The 19,925-nt window shown below is 40.0% G+C and overlaps 1 protein-coding gene across 1 annotated transcript in view; it reads right to left on the reverse strand.

The window, feature by feature from the left end:
- Window positions 1-18,797, reverse strand: part of LOC141901098 (PR domain zinc finger protein 1-like) — a 63,209-nt gene extending 44,412 nt beyond the window's left edge. The window contains exons 1-2 of the mRNA XM_074788217.1: window positions 18,740-18,797; window positions 4,259-4,327 (exon numbers count right to left, since the gene is read on the reverse strand). The gene's annotated coding sequence lies outside the window, so the exon portion shown is untranslated. The remainder of the gene's footprint in view (window positions 1-4,258; window positions 4,328-18,739) is intronic.
- Between the last annotated feature and the right edge of the window lie 1,128 nt (window positions 18,798-19,925).

Here is a 19,925-nt window from a genome sequence, read left to right on the forward strand (position 1 = left end):
CCGTCATTGACACGGCTCTTTGTATTGTGTCTATTTGCTTTTTACGAATAACAATTTCATCAACGCGAACCCGAACATTTACACATCACTCGTCCACTTCGACGACGGGGCCCGGGGTTTCGAGCATCCCCCAAAAAGTCAAGAGGTTCGAATAATATTTCCAAACGAAAACTAAACACGATCCCCATCCAGGATCCGCCGGATGTCAAATATAGCATAGGTACTGTTCAAATTTACCGAACAAAGATTCATATCTTAACGCGTCGAGTTATCTGATTCGATCAACTTTGAATGAAAAGAATATTCAAGCTACCGATATATAACACGTCATTAGCGCTTGTTCGCCCTACAAAACAAACACGACGAAGTACCAAAAGGAATTGTTGAACCGGTATATGTGTACATATTTTCCCTCGATTGTAACGCGATTACAAGCAATAATTTCCCGGTTCACAATCGAATAAAAAAGATATCGTCATATACGATGTGTTTTACCAGTCATTCAAAAAAAAAAAGAATTGACTTTAATTCTTAAGTTCGTAAAGGTTTTCGAGTACCTCTCAAGATCCAAATAGAAGTCGTTACGGGGGAAAACCGCCAATTTCTGCGCGTTAGTTACATATTTACCGAAGATATCAAAACGGAGAAGAATTCATATTTACAAATATATATGAATCTTTTTTCGCGAAGGTACAGCTACAGATAAGCATAACAGCTGAAACTACGAACAAACCTAAAACATGGATGTTGACACTGCGTCACATGGATCGATTGTCGAGTAGTACCTCCCGGCAAACCCATCGAGTACGGGCAAAATTTAAGCAAAAATATATAATGAAGGATATATGATTTTCGGAAAATGAATTTTCAACTGAAGGAATGATGATTCCATCAGCACGCGTAGAGGACGGAGCTACCGTAACGGGAAAAAATGGCTGCTATGATTCATATCAAGATAATGAAATCAATCACATTCAAACTACGATTCAGGTTGTTTCAAGTGAAAGATTTAGATCAACTTTTGTCGCTCATCTACCGAGTTCACTTACAGCTAGAGTACTGAGAAGTGTAAAGAAAACTTTTCTAACATAACCACTAATTTGAAAAGTAAGTACGCTTTATTGATTCAATGACTAGTCAAATCCATCGAATCTGATTTAGTTTTTGGCAAAATTAAGCAATTAATATTTTCCACTTCAACGAAATCAAATTCATGATTCCATCATCCAATAACGGTAATTTTCATCAAACTTCATACAATTCGAGTAAACACACCAATTTTCGCTATTTGCAGTGATGAAAGCTGATTTCGATATCGAAATATCCGCAGTATAATTTCGATACAGCTGTTAAAGCAGTCTGTCTCGCGATTAAATAAAACGCCGCCCGATCATACAGCAGTGACAAACATAACCAAATAAAAAACATGTTAGAAATTACAATTTTGCTGAAAACATCATCGTGAACTGTACCGGATTTTTAACAGCCGGCCGTGACCATGTTTGACAAATACATTTACGCGTACATTTGTGACAAAATGTTGAGTTCTCAGAAAAATTCATTCAGTTGTACTTCATTTTGAAAACCGATTCAATAATTGCTTCCGAGCTTATGTATCATCCAACAAAACTTTGAATGTAAGGAATTATAGGACATAGGAATCATAGGATACTATTCCTAAAGCTGCAATGATGCCCGATTGCGTATGTCATTACTTCTTCGGTCCATAAGTCACCTTAGACCGTGAGACTGGTCCTAGGTTGTTAGATAGGCTACGAAACCGAGACTGTTCTTACTGGGTCAATGGGTCGATGGGTCAAATTTCACAGTAGAGACTCGAGTCCAAACTGGAACTTAAAACCGGACTGAATTCGTTATAGAGAATAGAAATGGGCATATTTCTCTCAAGGTTCTAAATGTAAGCCCTCGCCGACTGCGGCAATAAACTGTGATTGACCAATTCAACGGTGACTTACCTGATTCCATAGCGCGTCTCAGACACCTGTTTTCGTAGTGATAACCGATCAGTCGCTGTCCTCACTTTTCCCTTACTCGGGCACTGACGTGTATTCCGCTGTTCCGCAAAACGACCCGACACGTTGACCTTTATTCGCCGATAATACTCCCCTAAGACATCGCTAGCTCGAGCCGACAGGCAGCGAAAAAAAAAACGACGGCGATCCACAAGCCAAATACGCATTAAGCCCTAACACGGATTTCAACGCGATTAAAGCATTTTTTCGAGACTCATCGACGAATTTATGGCGATACTCGCGCACGAGATGCTGTACGTCAACGAAGCCAACGTCGTCGTCGTGATTTGCACATGCTCGATCACCATGGCAGTTTTAAGCTCAGCCCATCCGACGAAGAAGGATGGCCATTGTGAAACGCACTATTAGCATATGAAACACGACGCAAAAGCTTGAATGTATTAGCACCGGTGAGATCTTCCTATTGAGCGCGGAAAACGCCGATATTTCCACCCACCTCGCACCAAGACGATACTCGGTTATTCTTACGCCACAATGTATAATATCGTTATTTCATGCATAAAACTCAATAGTGCTTTAAATCAATTTTTTATCAATACATTGAAGCACCGCGATTTTTCAGAAAAGAGAGTTGTAATTTGGAGTTGAAAATTTCTTCCCCTCAATTAAAGTGATTATTTTCAATTCAAGCAAAAAGCTTCATCTATATATATTCTATCTTATAAACTGCGCATTTATGATGTATAAAAGTGCAATTTCATTGATTTTGGAAAGGTCAATTATGAAGATGTTTGTCAACATATTCTATCAATTTCGCCCATTAGCCTAATCAACTATTTTCAAACTAAACCAACTTTTTATATATTCTTATTTCTGCATTTCTATATTTCTATTTATTTTCTGGTATGGCTGAAATTGTAGAACTGTCCAAATTAATGCCCTTAAATTCACAAATTGTTTTCCTAAATATCAACGTACTTCAAAATCTAATTTCTGCGTTTCAAAATTTCGAGTGAAATCGCTTTAATTGAATTTCGAACAATTCCACTTTCATACAAACACGAAATCTGATCAGCATCCCGAGACACTTTTTGCTCGAATCTGCTTGGAGACCTCAGTTCAACGATCAAAAGAAAAGTTTGCATAAAGGAAAATTGCAGGTACCCATAATTATGCCACTGTTGAACAACAGTGAGTGACCCTTCAGCGAAATTATCATCACCTTTTGTGAGAAAGTCCACTTCCAATAAGTCACTATGTGGGTTTTCAACAACAGCCTCGAACTTGTTATTGCGTTTTTATTTCTCTTCGCCAGAGAAAAAGAGCCACAAAACGCAGTATAATAATGAGAAGGGGGCGCAAGAGCCTGACAATGCCGAACAAGGGGAAAATCGTTGTTAACGCCGAAAATGAAAAGAGTCTAACACACTTCAGGTTACAATACCACTCAGCAAAATCCATCATTCGTCCGTATTCCCAAGATCCGAAACCAGCGGAGGATGAAATAGGAGCAGCGAGATAACAATGACGCGCGCATGAGTTTACTATTAGGGTTACTCTCACACCTTAGTGACCGCATACTGACCACTTGAAGTCCACCTAACCGAAAGTCCAACGTCGACCAGATTGTCGCGTTTACTAATACCATTGTTGCCACGGTCAGTTTTCATTTCCAAGACAACCGAACGACCATCAAGCACATGCACCGAAGTGTTTTCAAACACGCCTTGAAGCAGTGTTTAGCGCGGATTAAGCGTGGCTTTAATCCCCCCAAAATTCAGGGTTCAAATGAAAGATGCCAAGCGCAATAATCCAATCCGATATACCTAGTATGATTCACACCACATCGGATAGCTAAATACGTATCAAGCCTGAAGCCATTTGAATTTGTGGTTCACCATTCAAACAGATCCTGGTCTGGAGGGAATGTCCCATATGTGCTAGTTACAGGTGGGACAAAACCGAAATGAGACTTCCCATGATGCATATTCTTAGGGTATGCCCATGGACTATACGTCCAAGGTAGGGTACGCCAAACCTAGGTCCACTACGAGTCACCCAGGCTCACTATGGCATGGAATATAACGATTATATTTTTCACATATAAAACTGACAATGCGATGAATTTCGAAGGCTCCCTTAGCACGGCTGAAACAAAACAAATGCCTCCAACTATCGCAAGTTCTTTGTCCATGGAAAACCAAAAAACTCAAAAGATTTTATGTCTAAAAAATCTCATAATTTAGAAACATTTTGCAACTTACCGCATACGACATCTTTTGAGAAAAGCTCCACTGATTTCGAAGACAATATTCACTGCTTTATCCATTCCTCTGAAAATTTAAGACCATTTACCATGAATTAATGAATTCACAATAAATCCAGGTGAAACATTGTGGTTTATGGTGTTATCAGTTATAGTTTGTGTATCTGATCATATTCTGATTGTCAGATTTCTCCATTTTCTGAACTGTGAGATGTGTTGTATCTGCAACAGAACAGCAAAGGAGTGGTTACTAATGTATGAATTAATCATTTCTCTGTATACGCACATAATAAGAAAAAAAGGTACATAATACACACATCATACACGTGTCTGTTTAGATGTGTAAAACAGTGAAAAAATGACATATCCATTGTTGACTTTATTCACTGGAAGACAAAAATGTCTCAATGCGCAGCTCAATAGATCATCGGATATTCAAAACACAAAAAAATTCAGAGAAGTTGATTTCGTTGCAATCGTATATAATGATATTTCTGAGCCAAAATTTCAATCGAACATAAAGGACCCAAATCCACAGTTGTGAGTTGAAATTTGACTCCGGAGTTTAAACTTTGAAAATGAACTAATTCTAACTCAAGAGTTAACTGTAACTCAGAACTGTGGAACTGGATCCAGAACTGCCAACTTTTGTACTGAAGATGGTTATTTATCATTGAAGAAAACTACATTAACAATTCACGATTAGGTTTGAAGAGTCAATAGTCAATTTGGAATGGTATTTTTGCCCGTGTGAACGCTTGGTCCAGTCTAAATTGGACTGGACCAAATCTAGACCGGTCTAAATTTCGTCGCGTGAATGCGCCTAATGATTCGATCGAACGACATCAAAATAGATCAGTAACAACACGCATTACACAAATCATAACTGATGCAAAATGATCATACGACAGTCACGTTTTAAGTACGTCATTAACGGTAAGTAATGCGTAAGACAGTGTTAATTAGGAAGTGAGTGTGACTTCACAAGTCGACAATCAGATTTCCATTTTGCTTTCATCGAATTTTAATTAACAGCGACCATACAAATCATCAGATCTGCATTGTCACTGATTGGTTATTGCGTGTCGGAATGTTTTGACGGAGCACGTAGCTATCGAAACAATATTTCTCGTTTTTTTTAAACGACATGTTTGTTTCAGGAAACGACGTTTCTGTTTTTTCTGTTTCATGTTTCTTAATGCTGTATGTAAGTGCTAGGCTGGGCACCAGCAGCACGCACAAACCGGTCTAAGACTGGTAATCATATGACTAGTGTTAGAAATAAGACTGGACCTAAGATTTGTGATTCACACCAACTTGAAGAGGACTTTTTCAGAGTTGTTCAATATGGTCCCAGAGTAACGTCCGAAAAGTATTTCCTTGAGCTTATTCAACGTTTCGACTATATCTTCATCTTCAGAAATACTGTAGGCCTATTCTATATTGAGCATATCTGATTCTACTGTATCATACGTTATACAATAATTCAAAAAGATGCTCGAACATTATTGACAAATATCACCGACTATGAATAACAGTCATTCATAAAATTTCAATTTCAATCGCATAATGTCTTACCAATAATAGCTAGAAATTTTAATGTTAGCTCGGATGGAGTTAATCCCCTTCTAATTGGGAGGCGAACAAAAACCTGTCTATCACGGCCGGCGATAAAGGATCCATTTCACAACGGACAAAATGGCTAACGGCGCGTAGATATGAACGGGCTGGGGCGATTCCCAGGAACCCGGACGATCAACACCCAACACCAGACGTACGAACGTCAACTTCAAAGACGCGCTTTTGTTCGTGTATGTATAAGGCTAATACGGATCAACCTGTTCTTGCGTAAACTATAATCCAGGACAAACGCTGCGGGGAAGAAACCAATTACGATGACCATCATCGCGATTAACACCATCGCGGTCAACGCTTTCAATACGATGATAACCACAGGATTAGATACATAGGACATAGTACAAAGTCGTGACCTATGATAATGACTTTTCCCATGGGAATTTCAAACCTTAAAAAACTAATAGCACAAACAAAAAGTTACCTATGATTGACAAATGTTTTCCATGGAAATGAACAATCAGATTTCCATTTTGCTTTCATCGAATTTTAATTAACAGCGACCATACAAATCATCAGATCTGCATTGTCACTGATTGGTTATTGCGTGTCGGAATGTTTTGACGGAGCACGTAGCTATCGAAACAATATTTCTCGTTTTTTTTAAACGACATGTTTGTTTCAGGAAACGACGTTTCTGTTTTTTCTGTTTCATGTTTCTTAATGCTGTATGTAAGTGCTAGGCTGGGCACCAGCAGCACGCACAAACCGGTCTAAGACTGGTAATCATATGACTAGTGTTAGAAATAAGACTGGACCTAAGATTTGTGATTCACACCAACTTGAAGAGGACTTTTTCAGAGTTGTTCAATATGGTCCCAGAGTAACGTCCGAAAAGTATTTCCTTGAGCTTATTCAACGTTTCGACTATATCTTCATCTTCAGAAATACTGTAGGCCTATTCTATATTGAGCATATCTGATTCTACTGTATCATACGTTATACAATAATTCAAAAAGATGCTCGAACATTATTGACAAATATCACCGACTATGAATAACAGTCATTCATAAAATTTCAATTTCAATCGCATAATGTCTTACCAATAATAGCTAGAAATTTTAATGTTAGCTCGGATGGAGTTAATCCCCTTCTAATTGGGAGGCGAACAAAAACCTGTCTATCACGGCCGGCGATAAAGGATCCATTTCACAACGGACAAAATGGCTAACGGCGCGTAGATATGAACGGGCTGGGGCGATTCCCAGGAACCCGGACGATCAACACCCAACACCAGACGTACGAACGTCAACTTCAAAGACGCGCTTTTGTTCGTGTATGTATAAGGCTAATACGGATCAACCTGTTCTTGCGTAAACTATAATCCAGGACAAACGCTGCGGGGAAGAAACCAATTACGATGACCATCATCGCGATTAACACCATCGCGGTCAACGCTTTCAATACGATGATAACCACAGGATTAGATACATAGGACATAGTACAAAGTCGTGACCTATGATAATGACTTTTCCCATGGGAATTTCAAACCTTAAAAAACTAATAGCACAAACAAAAAGTTACCTATGATTGACAAATGTTTTCCATGGAAATATCGAACGCAATAAATACAGTCAAGCCTGGACGAGGCTTCCTGGGTGTTTGCTGCCAGGCCAAGGATGCCCATCAGTCCGGTCAAAGCGCCCTATTGGGAAAGATTAGATTAAGATTAGAAATTTTATCGTCCACAAAAAAATTTGCATTGACAAGAGCATGTACTGTCGATGCTGCCATGTACAGCAGGGTGTAACGGTAGATCCAACATGCTTGATATTTCAGTGCCCTAACAGTTGAACCTCATTGATACGATTCTGTTAGAGACGAAGCCCATTTATTACAATGATATCCGGCATGTCCCAGCTAATATATTCATATCAATCCAGATTTGGATAAAATGAAACCTATTTATTATGACAATTTCACTTTTGCCCAGAAGATTCGGATTAACGAGGTTCCACTATAATTAGACTGGGCAGAACTTGTCACATCACAATAGGGCACTTTGATATCAAAATATTGGGCAATATTTGGCCCAATCGTGCAATGAATTGCACCAAAAGATTTTATGGACTTGTACAAGTCTCACACGTCGCCCTCAATTGTTTCAATCACCCAAACCAGGTTGGCTATAAATCATTAAATCATACATCTACCCAGCTCTCCAACACGACCTAGGAAAGTGGTGTGCAACAGACTTGAGGAGAAATGTTTTCGAAACCAAAATCAATTGATTATGTTTAACGCTAGCGCAGCTTTCTGATTTTTCTAAATTATTCACAGCCTGATCATACTTGTTTTAACAAACTCTGTTTAACCAGCGGAAGTATTTCAAAATATTTGACGAGCACCTGCTTAGATACCGTCGTCGCCGGAACAATCTCTTACCCCCGCAGCTACGTGCGGCATATGAATGTTAACCGTTCTGTTGACACAAAAAGTGACAATTAAAACAGAACTTTTCGGTTTACTTAAAGCCGGTGGCAATAATCTGAGTAAACTCAACCAACATCGCCCCGAAGCGCTATTGTTACACATTGTTCTGATGTAATCAGTGAATCAGAGAGAGAGAGGGAGACACACACACATGAAGCAAATCTACACGCAGTTTGCTTTTCTGTCGAAATGAACCGACTGTTTACCGACAGCAGTCTGAATCAAAACGGACCGAACAGCTGATAATACTAAGTAAGTCGTAATATCGATATGGTACATTTCGAAATTAAAATCATTACTTGGATGAAATTTCTAAACAAACCAGACAGCGGCAATCATGGATTCCACTTGTGGCAAGGTTCGATGTCCCGCGCTTCGGTTCAGTTTTGTTGAATATCATAAATGTTCTGCTGAATGCCTGACAAGGCTAGAAGGTGGCCACTTTCTGCCAATTTACAAATCCCCTGAGTTTTCCATGATTTTTTTTCATGTTATAACGCAAAATTCCTTGAGTAAATCCGAGGATTTCATTAGTTTAAAATGTCATAATTTATTCATTTTGTACAGATCATGTAAAGAAACACGTGGTCAATAACATATCCAAATCCCTGAGTTTTCCCGATTGTTTCTAGATTATTCTGAATCCCCGAATTTTCCAGGTTTTCCAGGTCAGTGACATTTCAAGAGTAAATTATAAATTCTATCTATCAGTTTTCCCGTAGACTGATCGACCGTATATTGCAACGACGTGTATGGAATGCAATATGCATACAAATTATCGGAAGTTCAGAGAATAACCTTTCTGCATAATTATTGATGACCATATCATCTTTCTTCCGAAATTATCAATATCTTCCGAAATCATCAATAACTAATCGACTTAAAGGGAAACTTTCTCTGCAAAGTAATCGATGGATGAAAAATCATTTCCCGGGAAGGACACCCGTGTTTTCTACCAGATACTGGAAGTATATACTCGCTATGCTATAGCCGCGATCACACGGAGATGATTTGGCCCGGGCCAAATTGGTACGGAGCAGGCTCGGGCAAAATTTGGCCACTCACTCGATACTAAACAATGCTCAAACAAAGCGAAGTGGATCATTTCCGGTGCCAGTTGCCATTCAAACGCAATCATTTGTCTGGTGCTAAAATTTGGCTCGGGCCTGGTCCGACGTTTTTGGTCGGGCCAAACAGGCTCGGGCCCATTTGGCACTCGTGTAAACAGTTGCCAAATTTGGCACGGGCCAAAAATGCTCGTGTGATCGTGGCTTATGGTTTACGTTTTTTTACTTGCTCTGCGCCAGTTTTACGGAATGCTCTACCCAGTGCCTTAACATCTATCGAATCATTAGAGCGTTTTAAAACTCTGAAATTCGCACTCGACATTTTAACCGAATTTCCACCTCTAATTAGGCACAGGCCAAATTAGATTCGAGCCTGATCCGTACCCATTTTGCCCCCACCAATTCGTCATCGTGCGATCGCGGCCCAGAAAGAAGAATATGGGCAATCCGTCGCAACTGGAGTCACTGGCAACTGCAAAAGCACTCGTCAACAGAACCAACTTAAGCTTGCCTTAACATAACTAAAGGTCATTCAACTCTACTTCGACAAAATGCAGCAGTTTTTTAACAAAAACCTGTTCCAATTCTTTAACTTAATGGACTGACCATAGAGTGTTTGTTGGTAGGGCGTCGTCGATTGTCGCTGAAGACGGTCGCAGATGGAACACTTCTGACGCGAAACGACGTTCGCGTTTTCATTATCTTGACGGCAAAAATCGCGTCACATGTTTTTAGTTGAAAAGATAACAATTTTCTTTTCAAACAAGAGCGAAGAATGACTCGTAGATTAAAACACCAGTATTAACGACTCTGTCATCGGGTGTTCGACCGGGCCATTGTGCGCGCGTTATGAGAAAAAGCCCGATTCAAATCTCCTTTTCTCATTAAGCGGATATCAACTTTCATAATTCTGAAAGGTGAGGCTCTTGTAAAAGGTGACTAATGCGAAAAGAGATGTGCGCGACTTCTAAATAATCGTCCGACGTCTCGTGTGTCAACGTCGTCCATTGTCGATTCAATCAACATTAGAGGTGGTTACTTCATTACAATCTCATTAAAAACCGGCATTAATCCCATTTGTTTAACCAACGGTCAACATAATGTTCACCATTCAATTATCATTACATATGCATGGCCGTACATAGCGCGGCGCGTGGCAGGGGGAACAGTCGTCCCCACGCCAGAAATTTTGGAAAAGTGCCCTTTTTGCAAATATCGTTATATCCAATAGAAATCTAACGTCGTCCTTCACATGGACTGCCACCATTTTGTTATAGGCCTAACAGAGTTTTTAGGGCCCATTAGAAGAATCATTGTATCTGTCTTTTACTTTAGGTAACTGCCCTTTTTCGGGTTCCTCTACCCCGCAACATTCAAATGCTAGGTACAGCCCTGATATGAATTATGATGGTAACCAGATTTAATGAACTACCAAACTTTATTCACCAAAAGTGGAATCAGATTTCGCTGGACTCAGTTGCACTGTCCTACGTCAAACGTTTGAATACAGAAAAATCATCCTATTTAAAAAACGAAAGAAGTTAAATATCGGTTGTAAATATCAATCAAAATATTCTTAGAAAAAAAGATGATCTTGAATATAGGTTTGCTGAAACCGGACAGATCTTACTCCTGTGACAACACTCACTGTATAGATAAAGAGATGAAGAGGGCATAGTATCGAACATAGAATTAACAAAACCAGCCTCACTTCTTTCCAGTAGACTTGCTCAGTTTTTACACACATTATGTGGTATTCATCAGAATGCTAGAACTTCAAGGTCGAAATGAAATTATTTCAATAGAATTATTGAAGCAATGACAATGCAAAAAGTGTCATATTGCCATTTAACCTGCTTAATTGCGCTATATTTTGGGAAAATGGTGATGAAGTTAACACATTAAATTCATGCTCTGGTTAACACACAATGCGAATGTGAATACAGAGATTTCATCGATAAACCAAACGGCATTTCTAAGGATGATCATGAGCATGATTTACAAATGGACTAACGTCGCTTTACAAATTTACAAGCATTCTAGCCCCGGCAGATAGGTTCAAGGTTCCTCTCCATCTTCACCTGGGTTCAATAGGCTATTCAGAAACCATTTTCCATTTTCCTTTCTCAAATGCAGTAGGCCATAAACTAACTTACTTCAGAATGCGTTTACCGGGATTTGTCGATTACAACAATGTTCATAAACAAGATCGGTGTTTGAATATTCTATTCAATAAACGCTTTTCACACAACATCACTGTTTGAATTGAATACAATTGAATACATCTCTCGCGCTCATAAATACTCAAAACGAAATACCCGGAAACCCTCTTATTTCACTTCGCCGACAATATTGCTTGGTGCTTTTAAAAAGATATGAAAAAAATGGATGCCCCGAATAAAACAATGAACTACGGTTGTAATTGATGCCTGCAGATGTCGGCAATGAATAGGTGCTGTATGAAACAATTTCGAGCACTAGTGTGCACCCCAGCAGGAGAGTGGATCGCCGAGGAACGCTCGCTCCGGGGGCGAGGGGAAACGCGTCCTGCATAATCGCACGTAAACGTGTCTTTTAAATTCTTTTTTGGTGATTGTTACGGTTATTTTCGACGTCGAAGGGCGCATCCCTCCCCTTCGACGAATTTCCACGCGCCTGAAAATGAAACATCGCGTTAATTAGTATCAATAGCCGGTTACGATTGTTCGTACCCCGTCGAGACGCGGGAATATTTCGAAAACTTTGAGAAACGGGCCTCGAGGTAGCGGGAATAATTGTGCCAAGACTCTTGTGCCATCGGGGAAACAATATTAACATATGAAGTAGTTTAATTGCGCATCGGCATAACAATTTGGGGCTCAGAAAATATATTTTGAATCTATAATTCGAATAAGTTAAACATTAAGAGAACTTGCTTAAAACTGTTATCCTAACAGAAAGTGAATTAGGGTATTTCAAATCTGTCCTTATCATATGCATCTAAACCAAAGAACCAGAATACATGCATCCATGAAAAATGATCATATCATTTATGATTTACTTCAATTTTGTTACATTTCTACATTTTCCTAAACATCTTTGCATTTGTCCTTCAAATTACCCAATGCATTGCAAAATTGACTTGCGAATAAGCCTGGGATAACTAAACCAGACTTTTGTCACCACCGATAGCCATTGAGAACCACTTGAAATTGGGTAATTCGTCATAATTTCAAACACCCCTCCTGATGACGAGCTCAGTGGAAACTTCTGAACAATTGGAGATGAAACCACTTCAGATGAATGGCTATCTGTGGGAAACCAGGTTAGTTTGCGCTGTTTGTACTATCACCTGGGAAAGTGCTCAACTGGGGTTTGTAACATCGGAGAGGGTGCGCACTTATTGAAAATTACATCTTCAATTTCAACATGATTGTATTACGTAACGCGGAACAATGAAGATTAGGCTTCACTAAACATCGGTAATTGGTCAACGTGTGAAAACTGTAAGGTTTCACTATCAACACCTAAGGCACAAAATCATGATACACTGGAGCCGTTGAATGAGTCGTCAATCACTGCGCATTCACTAAATCCGGATTCCGATGAATTTGTGTTTTCACTAGATTATTCTTGCAGAGCGCCACTGCGATGGCAGGAGAGACACTAGCTAGACTACCATACACATGCGTGTAAATTTTTCCAAGTAATTCAACGGAAGAATCAGGTTTCTTAAAAATCCAGATGGAATGAGGCCTTAATAGATGAACGGAGATCCAATGGGTCCCTTATCACTAAATCAGAATCCATTCTCGGACAGGATCAATGTTTGGAAAAAGTTTGCCAAGATTTAAGCCGCATTATTTTAAGCATTTTTAGCCTGTTCCAAATTAGACCCAGGACAACAGTTCACACCGATGCCAAATTGAAACCATTTGAAATGGGTTTGTGCTGTTTAGACAAAGAACAAGTGGACAAATGGTAAGAGGAGACATGACATCTGGACCGGTGTTTAAGTTTCTCATATCGAATATTAGTGGAAAATATAGCATTGAAACTACGGTCATTTTAAAGTAAATCAGGAGCTTTTCCCTGATTTTGTTCAAGATATCTCTGATTCACCGAGTTATCCAGGTTTTCTAGGTCGTCAGTGGCCACCCCGCAACGTATGTGAGTAATGAATAAGAAAAAAAAATACATAAATAGTATCGCGATCTCAGAACTCTGCACGACCTGAAATACAAATGGCACAATGGCAGGACACCAACAACTGTTAAACATTGCGATATTCATTCCGAACTTAATGAAATTGTACCACTACCTGTGACTTTTTGTCACATAGCCATTGAACGGGGCAGAAGCTTTTTGCGTCGTTGCTGGAATATCCAGTCGACCTCTATTGTACGGTGCACTTCAATAATTGAGATAGAAAGCTGTGTTTCAATGCCCGGCCGTTAATGCCTCTTTATTTCGAAGAGAGAAATCGACGACTGCAAAAAATTGTATCAGTAACACCGCGATGATTAGTAACAGCGGAGGCGGCCATTACGCCGCGCGCGTTTCTATACGCGATCAGCGGGAGCGATCGATCGCGACGCGGCAATCACTATAGCTGTCTGTCAAATCGCTTATTGGCAAAAACTGCCTTCCGATCCGCGAGTGCACTCTCTCAATAGGGAAACAGCGCGCCCCTCGCTGCGATAAACGGGATTTTAGACACGACAAAACAAAAATCGCCGGGGCAAAGCGTTTTATATACTTGTGGTTTAATGCGACTGTCGACTAGAGGGGGCAACTGAAACCAGATTGTGTGTGTGTGTGTGTATGTCGAGTTAGAGGTTCCGTGCTGGTTTCATCATCAGTCGTTGCACAATGCCGGCATTTTATTTCGAAAGACCGACCGCCGCAAACAATATACCAGAGGCATTTACTCTCATTAGTCCGTCCTACGCGATACGTCGAATGATTGGAAACTCAAATAGTTTTATCGACAACGAAACGTAGAAAACATGGGAACAAATATTTCATTTCATTCGCAGTTCTGGTACATTAGGGTTCACGTGTGAAAATTTCAGTTTCTGATTTGGTCGTCGAGGTTTCCGTCTGTGTGATGCACCGAATACCGAGTGCAAAAACTCATACCTCCTGCCCAAACACCGCCATCATGTCCCTCACTTGCAGCAATTCGAACCAGGGTCCATTACAGATCAGTCATTCCTGGAAGGAATTTTCAACCAGTTTTAAAGAGTTCTAAATGTCGGCATCACTTTTATATCCTAATTACTGTAGACTCCTCATAAATTGGTACTGTTTATCTCGGTAAACCATTAATTTGGTGGTTAAGTAGACAAATTTCTATCCTATACGCTACCTAAACTTGGTTTCGGATTTGGTAACATCCTAATTAGGTTTTTAGAAAATCCTGGTCGCAACTGTACCTATTTAGGCGTAGTCTACTGTACAACTACAAACATTTCTAATTGCCTATTTCTCAAAATTGAAGTTGTTTTTAAGGAGTTTCATGCATTCTGCTCAAATTAAGAGAGTTCCAACACTTTAAAAACATTTTCTGTTTAGAAGGAGTTTTCAAGGAATGAAGGAGGTGTAGGAACCATGTCAAACCCGAGCACAAAAAAGTTATGGAGCATCAATGTGATTGAACATGAAATTTTGAATGGTTGCGTGCGCGAAAACGAGGGACACAAAAATTTTTCATAAATGGTTCAATCATCAGATTCCCCCGAAGATCCTTATCAGTAAAATCTCTGCCCGACAAAAAGAATCTGATGAATCAGATTCTGAACACCGCAGAACAAAAACTCCAAAACATCCTAAACAATGACCCCAGGTGGTCGATATTTCCGAAATCAAACTCAATCCCCTAATGATGTCAGTGGGAATTATGGTTTCATCGAAAAACAAACGCCGCTGTGAAAAAACGGTTCCACGTTTCTTACGAGAAAAGGTCCATTCTTCGCCGAGCGCCGGGAAACAGCGCGATGCGTTGGGTGTAAACGGCTCAAGACAGATGCTTTCGTTCCCCCGACTACTTCGAACTGATAGGGTGCCTTTCGAATCCCGCTGCGCTGCCAGACAAAAAGTAATCATCGTCGAATTTCCGTCGTAAGTTGCTGGTGACTATTGTTCGCGTCGGCCGGCCGTGATTGGGTGGTGGCTTTCACCGCCGTCCTCCCCCACTGTTCGACGACCGCCCGTCGGGAGAAAGGTTGAGAATGCCGGTCCGATTACCCATAGAAATAGAGATAAATTAACGACGGTATTTTTTTCAAATGTGCCCCCGAAACACAATATCGCCGCGCTCCGATGGGACAAGATAGCTATTAACGCCGACGACGAACCAGCATACGCGCATGCAACAACGAACGACACGACGCTTAATTATTTCGTCTTTCTCTACGAAGCCCTCGACTGCCAAAAGATGCGTGCGACGTATCCTCTCATCGTCGTTCGTTGTAAACGCAAAATTATCAATTCAATTTACAATCGATAGCTACAACGTCAAAAGTGATCCTTTTAATGACGACGACGAACGAACAAAAAACAACGATCCGGTGCGCTTGAGACCGGCGAGCGATGTCGAGATCGCGATATCGCGGCGTAAGCTGCAAAATAGAAACAGAATATAAAGAGAGTGCTGTCGCGGCAAAACAAAAAGTTATCGTCGTTTCACTGAATAGAGGTGCGGCCTTTGATGATACCTTCGGAGTATCACATGTCTCTCGAAGCGCTGGATTTCGATATGAAATCCGATATCGAAGCGAAAATTCACCATTTCACCGTTTCAAGAATTACGACTATTCAAAGACATCCTGGGTGTAGCCCGTCGTGCGTAATTCAAATACTCGACACAATAGATAAACTATTTATAGAGAATTAGAGCTTCGTTCTTCATCTAATTGTGTAACTAATGCTGCAGCAGGTCGTTCAATTTTTTGTATCGCCCTAAAGTTTTTCGAAAGTCAGTTTTGTCGAACTGGTATTCGCATGTTAACGGGCGAGAGATGTCCACCGACTCAATATCGCCAGTAACTATCGCGGCGAACGTAATTGAGTGGAAAAACCATCCGCGAAAAAAGGCCATCGGCCGTTTCGATTGTTTTACAGATGGTGATCTATTGACGTCGCGTCGCGTTACCGGGATTATTAGTCGACCGTCGGCCTCTTGTTTTCACCCGGGGGCCCCCGTGCGACGCAAGCAGTGTCCGCATGTTCCCCGCACGATTCTGACGGTCCAAACCCCGCGGACCCGCCGAAAAATGCTATTCGATTCACCGCGCAAATTAGCATAGTTATTTGCGCGCCGAGTAAGGAGCCTGTCTTATGAATAGTTGTCTAATATGAAACTCAGCCGGGTATCCACTTTCAACTATGTCGTCTTCCCCCAGTGACCGTAGCTCAATTATCGGCTAACAAAGAAAATGACCATAACAATGTAATGATCATTAAACTGCGCTCTCGGGGCCATGTTCCCGTTATCTGATGTTTAACGCATTCAAATTGAGGATATTATTGATGATGTCGTCAATATCTGCCACATGGGGGAGCTACTACGATGTAGACGAGTAAAATCTGCATGTATAGTGCGCATATCAGCCACTAGGTAGAGCACCCCATTATGAAAACTGTACAACTGGATTTCAGCGCAAATACCTTTCTAATAGTACGATAACCACACTCAAACGTAGTGAACGGATAATAAGATAAAAACCCACTATGTACAAATTAAAAGAATTTAAAAACGAGAATTTATTTATTCAAACAATCTAATATATAAAATACAAGACGTTTCGATCTCACCTTGTGTTCATCGTGTATTTCATCTCATATCATCGTGTATTTTATATTTTTTAGATTGTTCGAATAAATAAATTCTCGTTTTTAAATTCTTTTAATTTGTTTTTATCTTATTAACCTTTCTAGCAAGTTTAATAGATTAGATTTAATAGATTACCACAATCTAACTAATGTTCCTCCTTTTACTAAATGAAAATAAAGACCTTACTTTTGAGATGAACTGCGTACTATCAAAAAGAGTTGCCAGTTTTATTACAAGTCAAAATTGTTCTAAAAACTTTATCACAGCATAAATTTTGTTCAACTATAGATGTCAAACTGCTTATAGTACCTCAAATATAATTAAATACCTATGCAATTTGTGAAGCGTAAAACTAGTTATGTATAGAAGACCTTATCTAAATTAATGTTTACTGATTGAAAAGAAACAAAACAAAGATACCCAGTGTTAAAGAATGCCATTTTTAAACGACCTCCTTGTCTTACTTTAATGACGCCAGACTTTTTTCAGTATATATTTCAGTCTGACTGTGTGGGTTTTACTTAACAATTAACAGAACTCGGAAACAAATTATCTTTTCACGACGAAAAAAATGTGCGACACCTTACTGATACCGCAAGGTGGTTAGCGCGGCCACCTTCCCTAGATCGTCTACAAAGGGCCCATTAATATGCTATTGTTTGTCGCATGGAAACGCAATTGCCTCTGACAGCAAGTCATTACGGCATTTGTTTTTCCCTCGAACCTGCCTTCGCAACTATTGAAATTTCAACAATTTTTCATACCATCTGTTGTTCTTACCTTTAGTGGAGACGCTTTGAAGCGAGCCACACGCCCGGTAATATATCGACAGCCGATAGATTTCGAATTAGGCCCAGTGTGAATCTAATAATCGTTAAGACGGAAACTAATTTACACGTGTATAGGCCAATTGCGCTCTCAGCGCCCGGCAGGACGGCGACGAAAGACGCGCGGGTTCGGTCTTCGAAAATAACCCCCGGTCGCCTGGCGTATTCATAAAAAACAGCTGCAAGTCCGACGGTTAACGGTGGCATAAATGAAGCAACTTTCTATACGTTCGCGCGCAGCACTTCAATTATTCAGCCGCTAGTTGGGTTTCTCAGATTCGGACGACCACTGAGTTGGCCTCCGGCGTAAAACTATGATCTCTTGTCGTGAATGAGAGCTGCCGTTACGTTTCAGATAGAAGAAACAGCATTTTCGCTCGAGGGCTCGCCAATAAAAACGCATAATTTGATGAAGCCCAATTAGGTGATCATCTAAAAGATACAAGACAGTGCGGCCCCGCGGGACCGGAAAATAGACCACCTGACTGTTTTTATTACATCTTTGCATATAGGGGCCGTGGCTTAAAAATACCCAGTTGTTGATCGAAATTTCTCCAATCTGACAAGTACGGGACACTTTGACCCACATTTAATGGAGGAAATTTTGAAAAAAAAAATTCTTCTTATCTGTAACTATTCAAAGCCTTAGCCCTGTTGCTTCGATAAAGTAAGGAAGTACTAGACCGCTATAAAAAACTAACCTTTCTGAAGAGATCGTCGAATTTCTCAATTTTGAATTCATGCGCTTGATTAACTGAAAAAAAGAAGATATCGATTCAAGACTAAATTAAGATCGTCGATTTTCAGTGAAAAGTTTATTGAACCAGATTTCGTTATTAGCGCAATAAGCCGTCGCACGACAGCAAAATAAACACGGCAACTACCTGAAAGTCATTAATATCCTGATGATATAAATTCACTTTGGGGCAAATTATGGATGATGAAACGGATATTGCAAGTGAATACACTTTTAGTTTACTCAGATACACATCATTTTCGAAGATTCATTAGAAGCTTTGTACATAGAAAAAACTCTGCCTTAGGCGGATTATCAAGATTGCTAACCAAGGTACAAGTCGTGTACATGCTACAAACTGACACCATTACAGAAATTTGGATCCAATTTTTAGTAGAACTATCATCAGCGCTCTTAAGAAACAGGTGGACAGAAATGTCATGAATGTTTAATTTGGCCCATGTCTAATTAGATAGCGCTTTCACTCACTCGATTAAACAAAGTGAAGTGAGTCACTTCCGGAACTTGTTACAATTCATTGCCTGGTCTGACGTTTTTGGTGGGCCAAATAGGTGCGGACCAGTTTGTCAGCTGCTTAAAGTTGTTGGCCAAAAACACTCATGCGATCGTGGCTAATATCACCAAGGCATTGGAGTAGGGAATTCCACACAATGTCCCAAATGCGGGTCTGCAAAATGACTTGGGCCGATATGACCAAACTGGGAGAAGGTGCTGTGACTTTCAAGTTGAAGTGTTCAGACTGTGATATCAACTGTCAAAGGCATGGGTAAGAGGGAGCCAGGTTATGGCAAAGAAGAGAGATAGAGAAATTTTATTATCCTGCTCCTAATTTTTGGAATGAACTACCGCGTAGCATAAGAAAGCCTCCATCTGTCTCAGCCTTCAAATCCAGATTGAAAACTTTTCTTTTTAAAAACACCTATGGTGATTAATTTTACTTTTATAATGTAGTTTTAGATTGTAAAGTGCGGTGGTTAATATCTTATAACCGTGCTGTATAAGAAAATATATTATTATTATTGAGAGAGTGAGTAGCAACTATTTTCATCATATCGTTTATATCCGTTGGATGTAATTGTTGAACTGACGAACAAGGAAGACTTTGAATACTACAAAAGCATAATATTGAG

This window comes from Tubulanus polymorphus, chromosome 1 (genome assembly GCF_964204645.1).
Source record: "Tubulanus polymorphus chromosome 1, tnTubPoly1.2, whole genome shotgun sequence".
NCBI classification, from domain to species: domain Eukaryota; kingdom Metazoa; phylum Nemertea; class Palaeonemertea; order Tubulaniformes; family Tubulanidae; genus Tubulanus; species Tubulanus polymorphus.